Raw genomic sequence first — 15,396 nt, 5'->3', positions numbered from 1 at the left:
AAAACAGTCACACCTGCTGCCCAGCCGCTGGCAGTGCCCAGAATAAAACATTCTCTGACCACAGAGATTCCCTTCCCTGCAACAGGGTGACCGCCTCAATCCTGGCACTTGGATTATGCCTCTGACAAACAGATAGGAATTTTGAGATTATGGAAAAGGCAAGCAAAATGTGCATATGCAAGGATGCAAACACTTTGAGGCCAGCAGGAAACCTACCCCCAAACAACCCTAAATGTGCATGCAAGGGCCTCTATGGTGGCACAGAGGTTAAGGCTCAGCACAGTGCAGCGTGAGTTCATCTGGCCAGGGAGGTGGCCCGCAGGACGCTGCAGACCTCTCCTGTCTCGCCTGCTGTACCTCCTGCAATATATTTCAGTCAATCTGCCTGTTTTGCTCCCCACTCTGTCTTTGGTGAATCCTCTCTCTCTCTCTCTCTCTCTCTCTCTCTCTCTCTTACACACACACACATACACTTCTAACCTATACCCCAACTCTTGTATGCATAAATACATAAATAAATCTCTAAATGTGTATGTACCAAAGCGCAGAACTTGAAAATACATCAACAAAACACCATCTGAACAGAAAGGAGAAATAGAAAAATGCAAGTTATAATGGGTAGTTCACGGCCCCTCTCAGAATGAGTAGACAAAAAAACAGCAAGGATTTTTTGTATACTAAACAATACCATCAACTGGGAGAATCTCACTGACATTTTCAGAACATTCCACACAACAGCTATAGGGTATACATTCATTTCAAGGACACAAAGAATATTTAGCAGATAGGCCACATTCTGGGGTACAAAACTAATGGCAACAAATTTAAAAAATTAAAATGATTTGGAAAATATTCTCTGACCACAGTAGAATCAAACTACAAATCAGTAACAGAAGGGTAATAAGAAAATCTCCAGGCACTTAGATTATGGTGATGGCACAGGAGCGTCTTGGTGATGGGAAACCCGTGGGGGTTACAATTGAGATGGAAAAAAGAAAAAAAAATGTACAAAATGATGTGAAAATAAACTGTTATAAAATAAAATAAAATGAAAGAAAGAAAGAAAATCTCCAGGCACTTGGAATTCAACAATGTACTCTTGACACCTGATGGGTCAAAGAAGGCTCAGGGCAAATAAAAAATAAATCGAGCTGAATGAAAATGAAAACACATTCAAGAGTTAATGGGACACAGTTAATGCAGTGTTTAGAGAGGAACTTATAGCACTAAGTGCTTATGTCGCAAAAGAAGAAAGGTCTCAAATCAACAATATTAGCATTCACTTCATGAGATCAGAAAATGAAGAGCAAAATAAACCCAAAGTCAATAGAAGGCAAGATTAAAAAAAGGGGGGGGGGAGAGAGAAAAAGAGAGAGAGAGAGAGAGAGAGACCAATGAAATGAAAATCAGAAGAAAAATAAATAAATGTAATAAAATCAAGAGCTAGTTCTTTGAAAATATCAATGAACTCTTTGCACGACTGAAGCATTTTTAAAAAGGGAGATATAGGACCACTATCAGAATCAGGAATAGCAAAGAAGCCATTATAGAGCTCACAGACACTGAAACAATAATAAAGGAATAGCACCAAATATTCTACGCATGTGCATCCAACAACTTAGGTAAAACAGACACACAATGGAATACTACTCAGCAGTCAAAAAGATAAACTCATGCCATTTGTGGCAACATGGAGGGAGCTTGAACAGATTATGCCAAGTGAAAACAGAAGGAAACAGATTTCTGTAGGGTGGGTTCACTTATATGCAGGATAGAGAGAAACTGAACAGAGGATCAGGTAAAAGACAAAACTTGCAAGCTGACCACAGATTTGAGGCACATGGCAGAATGTGGGGGAGGGGTCAAAGCGGAAGGGAAGCGCACAGGGGACTGTGGTGATGGACCATGGGAGCTATGGGACAGCACTGATGGGAAGGCCAAAAATTAACAACAGTATAAGAACATTAATTCATTCACCTAAGATGAAATTTATAATATATATTATAAATTATACTAAATTAGATTATCTGTATAAATATGTAATGAAATGCATTTGATTGGAGGTGTAGATGCACCAAAACTTTATCGAATTAATAACGGGAACAATCCTATTATTTAAAAGATGTAACCTGTAAATAGAAAGTTACTAGAAAGAAATCTTCAGGCCCAGATGGTTTCACTGTAGAGTTCTACCACACATTTAGAGAAAATTTAACACCACTTTTTCATGACCTCTTCTAGAAAATAAGAGGCAGCACATTCCAATTCACTTAATGAGACCAGTGTAACCCTCTTTCCAGCAGACGAAGAACAAAAAGAAGAGTAAAGGAAAAAGGAAACTGTAGACCATTATCCCTCATGAATACAAATATGATGAAAAAAAAAAACTTTAATATTAGCAAACTAGAGCCAGCCATAAAATTACGTATACAGTCGCTACATATGCAGGAGAATTGAAAGCAGGGTTCTGAAAGGGGCTTACACACCTATGTGCACAGCAAAGCCAAAGGTTGGAGCAAGGATCCACGTACACTGATGGATAACAAAATGTGGTGTACACACACAATGGCATTCAACCACGGAAAGGGATGGAATTTATAGGCTACAGCGTGGATGAACCTTGAAACACTGTCCTAAGCAAAGTAAGCCAGATACAGGGTGGTGGCCTAGGGGTTAAGTCTCAAGGCTCTCACCACTGCAGCCTGAGTTTGATCCCCGGCCAGGGAGGTGAGCCACAGGGCGCCGCAGACCTCTCCTGTCTCCCCGCTGCTCCCCTCAGCAGTGTACTTCGTCCATCTGCCTGTTCTGCTCCCCACTCTGTCTCTGGTGAATCCTCTCACTCCCCCACCTCTGGCATAGCTATGCCTCAGTCCTTCTATGCAAAATACATTTTTAAAAATGCCAGATACAAAAGGGCAAATACTGTATGCTTTCACTTATCAGAAATAGCTATGGGCGAATTCATACAAACAGAATGTAGATAAGCTTGTACCCAGGGCTGGAAGGATAGCAGAAGGGGAGTTATCACTTCACGTGTATGAAACTTCAGGTTGGGTGTTGAAAAGTTTTGGAAACAGATGGTGATAGGGTTATACAATACTGTGCACCTACTTAACACCACTGAAAGCGTACTTTAAACAATGGCTAAATGGCAAATTTTATGTTACCTATATTTTAACCACAATTAAGGAGAAGAATGGAAGTCTAAAGTGAATAAAGACGTGTTAAATTTTTAAAAATCATATACCATGACTACGTGGAGATTAGTCCATTAATACACCACCTGTTCAATATTTTGAAAGCCCGTCCGCCGAACCCACTGTGTTACCCCATAATGAAGAAAAATCACCGCGTCATATCAATGAATGCAGGAAAGGCTCTTGATAACCCTAAATCCATTTCTGGTCAAAGACTAGGAAAATATTTACATATCACATCACATCCCCGACAAAGACCATTATCTAGAATGTATTTAACCCTCTCAAAACTCATGAAAACAAAACAAAAAAACCCCAACTCCCAATAATCCAAGTAGCAAATGACAGCAGACACCAAAGCTTCTAAGCTGTTGGCAAATGGACCCCAGGAAGGCTGTCAGTAGAGTCCTTAATGAAACACAAATTAAAATGATGAACTGTCTTCGCTCACCTACTAGAAGGACTAATACTAATAATCCTGCCAGGTTAAAATGCTGGCGAGGCCGCAAAGACATTTGCACTCTCAGACATGGCCCCAAAATGGCACAGCCCCTCCAGGTAGCCGAGGGTTTCTTTAAAAATTAGACACACACTTCTACCATTTAAACTGTCAACGGAACATCATCTCAACAATCGTTAGACAAAAAGCTTATTAGTTAACCAAGGCGAAGCTATGAGCCCCGAAGCAACCCAAGAGGTCTGCTCTGAGAGCGATTCAGTAAACACAAGCTTGAATTCTGTTTGACAGGTAGGAGTGAGTCTCAGCGGTCGCAAACACCGTGATTCTCGATCGGGGGCTTCTCGTCCTAACTCGTCCTACTAACAGGTACGCTGATGCGACAGAAAGAGAGTCCAGGACTTAGTTATTTTTTCCCTTGCTGATGAATGCACAGCAGAGAGGCAAAGGCTGTTAAATCTTTTTCTTTTTAATCTGAAAAAACTGACTTTACAGATTCCTGCCTTCAGGAGAAGCCTGTGAAGAGGGGCTTGCCAGCCAGATCAGAGGCAGAGGCCCAGAAAACGTCGCAGCATGTTTACATGACTCAATTATCACACTCCTGGACATTTATCCTTGAGAAATAAAAATGTACGTTCACACACAAACCTGCTGCAAATGTTCACAGTGGTTTTAATCGCCCACTGAACTACTTCACTGGAACCGACATAACACTCGCAGCCCCATAAGAGAGTTAATCCATAGGTTCTTCAACCTGTGAATCGTGAAAGGTTCCCCACGGCACGTCCATACACGGGAATATTACTCAGCGAGCGGGAAGGTACTAGTGACACAGCGTGGCTGATGTTAGCACACTGCGCAGAGTGGAGGGGGAAATCTCGAAAGGTTAAATACTAGGTGATTCCATTTATGCAACAGCCTTAAAATGACAAAATTATAGAGCTAGAGAAGAGATTAGTAGTTGTCACGGGGAACAAGAGAAGAGAGAGGGTGTGATTCAAGGGGCGTTTTTTAGTGACGAGGAAACAATTCTGTATCGTGATTGTAGTATTTATACATGTGATAAAATGTCACCGAACTATACACAAAGACCTACGGAAAGAAATGAGCGTGTGTGGAAGTTGGCGAAATCCCAGAAAGGTCTGTAGCCTAGCTAATTGTATTGTGACAATGTCAATTTCCTACTTTCCTGAATGTGCTCTAGTTATGCAATCAGGGTTTCGGGGAACCTCTCTGTAGTATTTCTGTGACTTCTGGTAAGTCTATGAGACTTCAAAACTTTTTTACGTGGATGAAAATGTACCAATGGAAAAATGTACATTTTCCCATTCAGCTTGTGGTTCCCCCGTTTTCTTACCTCCCGACCCCCCTTTCTCAAGCCCTCTCGGGTTGCCTTGGGTAACTCACAGCTTCTCCTCGTACGTGCGTGTAGGTTCAGATGGAGATTCTCAGCACACGTTCCTGACTGACGGTTTACAAAAGTGGCCTCAACCATACAGAACACGTTTTCCTGCACTTTGGTTTGCTTGCGTTGCACTGCTCCTAGAAAAAGACCCAGCTAGTAATGGGTGGACCAGGTGAATGCAGGGGAAGGGATTCAGGGAACTGGGTCCCATTTTGGGGTTGGAGGAGCCGAGTCAGGGGACCCTGAGCAGACCTTTGCTCGGACCCTCCCACCCCCGCCCCAAAGCTGTGCCTCCTGGACCACTGTGAACTCTCCCCGGTGTCTCTCAGGACCTCAGTGCTGGGGTGCAGGCATCTTAGAACACCCCCATCCTCAAGAGCAAAGTAAGGAGGGTGGGCACGAGGGGACACATTTCAGCTGGGGGCAGAGGAGGTGGGCTGGCTCCTCCTTCTGGCTGCACCCCAGCTCCCAGGGAGCCCCCATCTCCCACACAGCCTTCTCTGCACACCCCTCCCCACATCCTGTCTGTTGCTTCCCTGCAGGTCTGAGACCTCCTGCTGCCCCTTCACCTTGTCAGCTGGGGGTCCACAGCCCACTGCTACGGAAGGGAAGGGGGCTGGCTGGAGGCTGGACAGGCAGGCAGGCAGGCGAGGGTCAGGGTGGAGGCTGACCTCACCTCACGTCGCCTCTAACTTCTGGCTGTGGAAACTGCTGCTATTTCTCTGCAAGTCTCTGTCTTCCCCATTGAGTAACTCTGGCTTCAGGTGTTGATGTCATCTTTTTTTTTTTTTTGGGTCATCTTTTAAAAAGGTTTTATTAACTGTCCTTGTAGAGCAACATCCAGGTTCCAGGTCCAGTTGCCAGGGCCCCTGTTATGCTGGGGGTACCGATTGGGGCCCTGGCTTCCCACCCTTCCGTTCTGAGATGGGGGTGGGGCGGGCGGCATCGCACCTTCGGGACCCAGAGGTGCATGTGGGCCGGGCTAGGCTCCTCCCGGTCTCACCTCACCACCTGGCATCGTCCCCGTGTGGCACAGCCGCCCCTTGATGCCCGCAGGCCTGTCTGGCGGCACAGGATGCCCCGAGGTGTCCGGGTGGTAGTTAACAGGGACCTCACTGTGGGCCAGCAGAACACCCGTGAACTGGAGTGAGAAACTTGGTCAGTTCGGCTTTGAAGGTGCCGCCAACGAGACCCCCCCCAGCCAGTCTGTGCGCCACCTTGCCACGCCGACTCGGTCCTTCATTCTCTCAGTTGTTCTGCTCTGCCTGGCGTCTTACACGCATTCAGTGTGTTTCCTCACTTCTCTCCACAGCCCTACGGCCCCTGGGTCCCCAGGTGCAGGCTCTGCCTTGCTCAGCGCTGCCCGGCCTTGGCAGTTGGGGACATCTGGGCAGAGGTGCTCATTTAACAAACAATAACAGGCTTTCATCAGTGGCTATTATGTCCCAGGCACTGTTACACTTATGTTGACTCATCAATCTGTTACAGGGCAGGGAGCCCCCAAACCTCAATAGGTTTGCTTCTATTGCTCTCAATAGGTTCTGCCATCCACCACATCAAGACAAAACATAGAAGACCTTTCATGGGAAGGAACTTTAATACACAGTGTGCAATGCAGGAAAGACAACAGTCTCTAAATCAAACATCCAAAGTTCCCCATCACGTGGGTAAAAGTCCACCCCCCAAAAAAGGGCCTGGCCCAAAGCCAGGCCTGAAGGCCCGTCATAGGAGTAAAGCACCTTCTGGTCGGGACCCATAGAAAAGGGTCAGACATGGCCAGACAAGTCTGGGCGGAAAAGAGCAGAATCAACACCAAGATAAACACTGCCACAGTCACCTCCCCGCGGGTCTGTCACCCACGTCTGTTTCAACCAGTTCAGGGCCAAGAAGCAAGAGCCACTTCTTGTCTCTGCCCCCTGTGCCTCCCTCAGGTCTCCTGGCCTCCATCCTGCTCTCTTCCTCTAGGGTCTCCTCTCAGATTCTCCCAGATTCTCCTCCCTGCTCAGCTATACCCTCCTTTGGGTGGGGTTGGGAACCTGGAACCTCCCTTCCTCTTGGGGACCACCCTGTTACACTTCCTATGACCTTGAGAGGTAGATACTGCTCTTATCCCCATTTTACAGATGAAATTAGGTCGTCAAGAAGAGGCTTCCAAATCTCCTGGTTGATGGTAGCAGACCTGGGAGTGACCGACTTCCTTTGACAGTGTTTGTATCACCTGGGGGATCCTATCAAAATGCAGACGTAGGGCGCAGCAGGTGCAAGGCCCGAGACACTGCATTTCTCACTCCCCAAGGTGATGCCCACAGTCACAGCCTGTGGGTCCCACTTTGAGGAGCCAGACTCTTCGCCACGCTAGCTCCTCGCTCCAGCCTCTGTGTTTCACTTTCAGATTCAGTTTCTGTGTGTCATCTGGTCGCTGCCTACCTGGGGCTCTACAGCCCTGCTGCTCAGCCCTGCAAACTCCAAACTCAAGAGGTGACCCTCCTCCGCTTACGTGGGCCGACACATTGACACTGAGCCGTGGTTTTCAGAGTGTGGTCTTGGGGGCCAGCTGTGGAAGCTTCACCTGGGAACTTGATAGAAATACAAATTCCGAGTCACTCAATCAAAACATCTGGGGGTGAGACACAACACTCTTCTATTGCAGCATGACTCCAGCTGAATCTGATGCAGACCAAGCTGAGAACCTCCGATAGAATGCAGTGGTCAAGACCGACAGATCTCTGGTCTGCAGTCCAGACATCGGCACTGTCAGGGACCCCCAGGCGTTGTAAAGCAAGGGCCAAAAGCCAGGGGTCGGCACCAGGGGCTGTGTCGGCCCACGTAAGCGGAGGAGGGTCACCACTTGAGTTTGGAGTTTGCAGGGCTGAGCAGCAGGGCTGTAGAGCCCCAGGTAGGCAGCGACTAGATGACACACGGAAACTGAATCTGAAATTGAAACGCAGAGGCTGGAGCGAGGAGCTAGATTCTTTAAAAAAAAAAAAAAAAAAGCCTCTGGACTGCAAATTCCAAGAACCCTTGGAAAGGTGGGAGGGGAGGAAGTGAATCAGCCCTGCTTCTTAGAGAAGGCAACGGGCACAAAGTAAGGGGAAGATGCTTCTGAAGGACTTGCAGCATGGTAGAGACTTTCTTGGAATTTCAGGAGCACAGGGAGGGTTTCTTTTCTTGGTGCTGAACAAAGTAGCCGCGTGTGGGCCGGTCCGAAGGCAGTGAGTTATCTCAAGCAACTGTCACAGAGTAGCTGGGTTTGGATGAGTTGTCTCAAATACACCCCGTAAAAAAGAGTAATGGCCTCGGTACACGATCTATGCTAAGTGCTTTATAGCCATGAGGACATGGCCTCCCCTGAGCTCCCGATGCAATAAGTATTCCTCTTTCCCTGATGATGCAATTGAGGCTTTTTGTAGCCATCAAGTCACCCTTGACTTCTCTTAACTCCCTGCTTCTGTCTGTCAGTCTCGCATCTACAGCCACGCTATTTTCAATTCACCGGCAAACCCTGCTTTCAAAGCATTTCCAAACTCGCCCGCCTCTCTCACCCTGCTCCCTCTCCACTCTGGTCCCGTCTGCCCACTTGCTGCCTAGATGGCCCCGGCGCCTCCTGGGTTGCCCAGCCTCTCCCCTGCCCTCGTCTCTTCCGCCTCCTGATCCAATCCCTCCCGTGGCTCCCATCCCGCTCAGAATCAAAACCAAACTCCCCACCACGTCTGCTGAGGTCTGGCCCTCGAGGCCTCCGCACCCCGTCTCTTCCTGGGCTCCCTCTCCTCTACCGCACAGCCTCCTTGCCATCTCCTTGCCAGCTCTTTCCTGCCTGGATCCATCAGGCTCTTAGCTGCAAACCACAGAATCCACACTGGATGCTTTGAACAGCTCAGACATCAAGTTAAAGGCTTTAGGAAGCTCAGAGATTACCAGAGAGGGCAGACGAAGCTAAACCTGGGATAATCCCCAGCCATAACACAAAGGCAAGCTGGGGGAAGGAGAACCTGTAAAGTAACCTTGCTTAGAATCTCAGATTGTCAGGTTTGGATTCCAGAAACATCCTCCCAGACCCAAAGAACCAGACACTTCCACTGCCACGGTCACCAAACGACTTTCCATTTTTTGTGGCCTCCTCTTGTGACTCACTTCGTAAAACACCAATCCCAACCTTTATTATCTCCCTGTCGGTCCTTCATGTTATTTAATTCCCACAACTAGCCAGTGAAGTATTATCCCAATTTTATAGACGAGGACATGGAGGATCAACAAGGTTAAGTGACCTCAGGGCCAAGTAACCTGTTGAGTGGCAAAGCCAGATGTCATGTTCAGACCCTGCGTCCTTACTTGACATGATAGTGCATTATTTTATGGTAACAGGTTCATTGAGATATAGTTCACATATCACATAATTCACACATTTAAAGTGTAAATTCAATGGATTTTTACATATTCAGAGTTGTAAGCCATCAACATAATCAATTTTAGAGCATTTATCACCCCAGAGAGAAGCCCCGTATGCCTTAGAAGTCACCCCCATTTCCTCCCACCCCATCCCCACCCGCCAAGGCAACCTCAAATCGTTCTGAATCAATGGCTTTGCCTACTCTAGACATTTTCTCAGACTGGAGAAACCCAGTCTGTGGTCCACTGCATCTAGTCTCTTGCACACAGTGTAAAGCTGTCGGGGTTCACCCATGGTGTAGCCTGTCGGGGCCTCTTTTCCTTTCATGCCTATAATACTGATTGGATGGGCCTATCAGTTTAGCCATTCACGACTTGGTGAGCTTTGGGGGCTATTTCCATTGCTTGAGCGCAGCAGGAAACACCAACTACAGGGCTGGGGAGTGAGGTGATGCCTATGGGGCCAAGGAGAGATTGAGAATCTGCAGAGCTCGGGGGGCCGGTGCTATGGAGCCTTGCAGGGAGTTGGCGTACACAGCCCCGCAGGGCGCAGGCACCTAGAGACCAGCAGGGAGGCAGAAGCTGGGGAGCCCGGCAGGGGCTGGTTCCTAGAGCAGGAAGAGGAAGCAGGCATGACAGAACTCAGCAGGCATTCAGCATCTGCAGGGTTCTGGAACGAGGTAATGAATCAGGGGCACTGAGGGCCACAAAGGGCACCGAGGCAGGAGGGGGACGGAAGGTGGATCGGCCACCACCTGCCCAGGCTTGAGGCCAGACAGCCACCAAATAATCCCAAAAGGCCAAAGCCCAAACCAAGGGCTATTATTGCACTACAGCACCCACGCCGGTGGACTACAGCCTAGCGAGGACAGTGCCCGCTAAGAGGACAGGTAGCCGCGCACAGCTGCAGGACACCTCAGGCTCCAGGAACAACCATGGGGTTATCTACAAACAGGGGAAACAAAGAACTCACGGCACCCACACTGGCGTCTCTCACCCAGCTAGTGTCAGTGATGGTGGCCACTGGCCACGGCGAGTGCTGGGCAGCACTGGCCTGTGTGATGACCACGTCTGGTCCCACAGAGGCCATGCAGAGACCTCCCAGTGTGCCCAGCTCTCTGTGAGGTGTTGGTGACACCACCAACAGACTGATGCCTGAGGCACCAGGCCCAGGGCCTTTGGGGTCCTTTCAGGTGACGTCAGACATAGGACTGGGCATCTGTGACAGAGCCCTGCAGCCTCTCTCCCTCCTCGGAGGCCGGCTGCTGGCTGCTTCTTTTCTTCTTTCTTCAGAGGCTGGAACCATCTTTTCTTCAGTGACTGGTGTCACTCTCAGGTCCCTCCAACCCTGGCTTATATCCTCTTCCAGGGTGCCCCGCCCACAAGTCTGATTGGACCATTTTACAATCTTGTGGCTGATTGGGCCATTTGCCAATCCGCCCACAGCACCTGATTGGTCCCTTCTACAACCCAGGAAGTGTGCCCTATACAAAGGGGCTCAGTGGAGCAACTGCCACAAGTGACATGTCGTGAGAGACTGGGTCCAGGTAGCAAAAGTCTGATTGGACCATTTAGCACCAATCAGCTCCTAGCTCGCACCTGATTGGTTCATTCTATGATCCAGGAAGTACACTGCTACACAAAAGGACTCTGAGGAGCAATTGACAAAAAGGCAGTTACTGAGCTCTGTGGACTTGTCCGAGCAGCAGGTTGAGAGACCAACACCGCTCCTGCTGGTGCCCACAGCTGCGGCAGCTGGGCTCTAGTAACAGTAACCTATCGGTCCGAGGAAAGATTCAGAATCTGTGGCCCTCAGAAGGGAGCCACCCCTATGAGCCCAGTAGGGGGCCGGTGTCAGAGTGCCCAGCAGGGAGTAGAGACTACAGTGCTCAGCAGTAATACTGGGGTAAAACCTCACGGGCTCATTTGCGAATTAAATAACATGGAGGACAGAATGGGAGATAATACATGCCCAATGAATGTTGGATTGGTGTTTTAAAAAAATGTGAGCCACCAGAGGAGAAGATCACAAAAAACGGAGTCACTTGACAACCAGGGCAATGAACGGGAATTCTGCCCCACCCGGGGTGGAGAGCTGAAGCCCCTCCGGTCTGGCCCTCGGGCTCCTCCGCAGTACGGTTTCCTTTAGTGATGGCCCGCCTTCACTATTACTCTCCTACCCTGGCCTAGTATTTTTTTATATTAAAGGTTATTAAATGCATCAACAGCTAAATACTCCTTCACGTTAAACTTCCCTGCCTAGTTTTCTGGGAGGTCTCCATCTCCTGTTTGAACCCAGGATGATACAGCAACCACAGAGCAGACACACACATGTCCTCTTCCGGCTCCTGTCACCTGAGACGGCCTTTCTCTAGCCGTGGGCACGGCCTACTACTTAATCTCATCCTCTGCACAAAAGGTGTCCACGTTAGTGCTTGCACCATGCTTTACTTTCCCTGCTTTATTTCCTGTGTAGCTCTTGAAAATTATATATTTATTTTCTCTCGCCAACCCCCATAGAATATGAACTCTGTAAGAACAGAGACCCCCCCCCCCGTTCATCTTGATCTACTTGAATACCCAGAATGTAAAACCAAACCTGGCCTTTTTTAAAAAAATTGATTTATTTATGCATATAGAATTGGGTACAGGCCAGGGGTCCAGGGGCAGTGAGAAGATTCACCAGAGACAGAGTGGAGAGCAGAACAGACTGACTAATGAAGTCCACTGCTGAGGGGAGCAGCGGGAGGGTCAGGAGAGGTCTGCCGCGCCATGTGGGTCAGCTCTGGGACTGGGATTGAGCTCGTACCCCAGCAGCCAAAGCTAGCTGTGCAGTGCTGAGATTTAACTTGCTGCACCACTAAGGAGGGCCACAAAGCCTGACATTTGAAGTCGTAAGTCCAGATTTTATTTAACAGAGATGATGAGTACTTTTTCTTACTATCATGTAGGTTTCTGAAACCTTTTAACAGTGTTATGTATTTCAAGTCAGGGTTCTAAATTATGAAAAGAACCTAAGTTACTAGGATTCTATCTGTCTGCCCGTCTACCTATCTAGAGATGGACGTGTTAGAGGCAACACGTGGCATATACTGGAATGATGGAACAGCCCACGGGCAGATGTTCCTTTCCCTCAGTGAAGAATTTCTGCTCCTTAGATTTACTCTGAAGACATTTTTATCCAGATTATCTGGAGTAATCTACAACTGATTTGTGGATTTTAACCTCATCTACAGAATACCTTCACAGAAACATCTAGGTTTATGTTTAATTGACTACTTGGAAACTATACTCTAGCCAAGCTGATTCATAAAAGTACCGTCACCCCCAGGTATAATTTACACATTTCTCATGTACTGCTGCTGAGTCCTGACATCTGTATACACTTGTGCACTCCCTTCCCTGCGCATTCTGAGAGCTGCTTTCTGTCATTACAGATTAATTTGCATTTTCTAGTAAATTACAATAGTGATTTTGGACAAATGGATAAAGTGAATGAAGTAACTTGCAAAGAAGTGATGGTGCCAAGCTGAAGCCCACCAGCAGTCAGCCCCGCAATCTGGCCAGCCATCACCCACGGGGAGCCATCCTTCGGGACCAGAGCAAGTCAACTCCTTGAGGACACAGGCTCTCTGCTCTGATTTCGCCCACCCCTGCTCCCTCCATCCCCCGTGGACTGAAAGCTTTTACTATTATCTCTTCTCTGTATGTTCCCTACGTCTCTGTCTGCCTGTTTCCGTTAAACACTGATTCTCGCCAAGTGACTCCAAATAACACTGTTATTTCTTAAGATTCTAAGACCTGGCGAGTCCTTCTCTTGGGCTCTGCTGCGTGGACTCAGCAGGCTGTATCCGCTGTGGGCTGACTGGGCACTGGGGCAGTGGGGTACCCTTAGACCAGTCTCTCTTTCCTGGGGTCTCTCAGTCGCACTGGGCGGCTAGGCTGCCTTCACTGCGGCCAGGCCCAAGCCCAATTCACTGGCACTCAGCAGGCTTCAAGTTAATGACCCTTCAGGGGTCAAGTCAGTGAGTGTGGGAGGGGCTTCTGGGAGGTGTGGTTCATCCTGGCTACCAGCACCCATCCCTGCTCCCGGCTCCCTGTGAGGCGGTGTAGTCTGTGAGCCAGGTGTCCTGGCTCAGGACTTGACTTCAGCACTTTGCAGTGTGACCTTGGCCAATGACTTAACTGCTCTGTGCCTCGGAGTCCTCACCTATGACACAGGCTGACACAAATGGCATGCGTGAGACTTGAGAATTAAGTCAACGCGTACAAAATACTTGGATCGCAACGCTGTGACCGAGCACTCAAATGAAGCCGCCATCATTTCCGGTGTCCTCGTCACTGCTGCTGCTTTGCGGTGCCCCGAGCGCCCCGCGTCCTTTGTGAGTCACAGTCTGACGAGGAGGTCGGAGGCCAGCTCCGAGGCAGGGGTTTATTTCTCTCCTGTTTAAAACAAATCCAGAGGCAGAGCTGGCATGCAGCTCCCCAGGGTGGTGACGGATGTCCAGGCTCCTCTGGGCCTTCTGCTCCGCCAGGCCTGAGACGGGGAGTCCGTGTTCAAGGTCACCTCTGCTCTCTGTGGCTGCTGGAGCCCAGCAGACTCAGAGTGCTGTGGAAGGAGTGAGGAACAGGCGCCTGCCTGCTTTCTACTCTCTTTAGTAAGCTTTCCTGGAAGCCCTGCCCACTAGCTTAGAGTTTCTGCTTGGCCTCAGCTAGCCTCCCTGCAACAGAGGCTGGCAGCTAGCTTCCCTCGCAAATGACCTATTTGGAATCGGAATGAAAAGTACTTTGACCTTGGTGAAATGTATGTTTATCCTGTTACTTCTGATCAGTTGTAACCCTAACCTCGGACAAATCACCAGAAACACGTGATACCATTTCCTCAAGCCTGGGGCATGTGACGACTGCACGCGTGGGTTCTTCACATGTGCGTGGGGAATGGACTCATGTCTGCTTTGCTTAAACTTAAAAGGCTCCCTGTCCAGCTCCTGCTGGACATCAGTAGGTCGGCCAGATGCCTGTCCCTTGGTCCTGTGGCCTTCCATACTGTCCGCAAGGATTTTCTGTCCAGGCTCAAGTTTCTTCCTAAACGATACTGTTGAGGTGGCCGGGTCCCCCTGAAATGGACTGAGACTGCAGCCTGAGTGGGAGGTGTCTGAGGCGCCTCTGGACACTGGGTGATTTTACTACTTGCACTCAGTCCCGAGGTGCCAAAGCCACTGTGACACTATTCTGCTTCCCTGGTGAATCTCTCTTGTCTGGGCATCTTGCCACCTGCCATTAAACCAGGGACCTGTTACTACGCAGCAGTGAATGGATATATCCCGGCTCCCTGCCGCTCTGCCATGCCCCCAGCTCGATGGTGAGGGCGCTGGTGTGGAGAACAACAGATACGTCAGCTTGAGGAGCACTTCCCACAGTAAGTTCTATGCCAGCAAGGATTTCTGTGTTTTGTTCACTGCTGCCCGAGCGCCTCAGACAATGCCTCGTGCACAATACGCACCCAGTAAGTGCTGCATGAAGGCGTTTCTGGCGATCACTCCAAGGAGCAGAAGAAAACTTGTAATTGCTTGGAACACAGTAAAGTTTTCAAAAGAAATACTTGTTGATTTCCCGATTTTTTTATTCTGAAAAGTTTCACTCTTAACAGAAAAGTTGCAATCGCAGTGGAATAAACATTTATCCAACCTTCACCTAGATTCACCAGTGTTAGCATTTGCTTCTCCTTCTCTTGTCTCAGCCACTTGAAAGTAAGTTGCAGATGTTTCAATACCTCATACCCGAAGCATTCCTATGACTCTCTTAAAACAGGGACTTTCTCCCACTTACCCGTAAGCCCTAAGCGTTTGTACATTAAAGTGACACACCAACACTCTGTTACAGGGTATGCATTCCATTTCCAAATGTGTCCAGTTAGTAGCTCTGTTCATGAAGTGTATATATATATATAT

Source organism: Condylura cristata, unplaced genomic scaffold (assembly GCF_000260355.1).
Source record: "Condylura cristata isolate star-nosed mole 26May11 unplaced genomic scaffold, ConCri1.0 scaffold00028, whole genome shotgun sequence".
Lineage (NCBI taxonomy): Eukaryota > Metazoa > Chordata > Mammalia > Eulipotyphla > Talpidae > Condylura > Condylura cristata.
The sequence above is the reverse complement of the archived record's forward strand: the minus strand, read 5'-3'. Positions refer to the sequence as shown.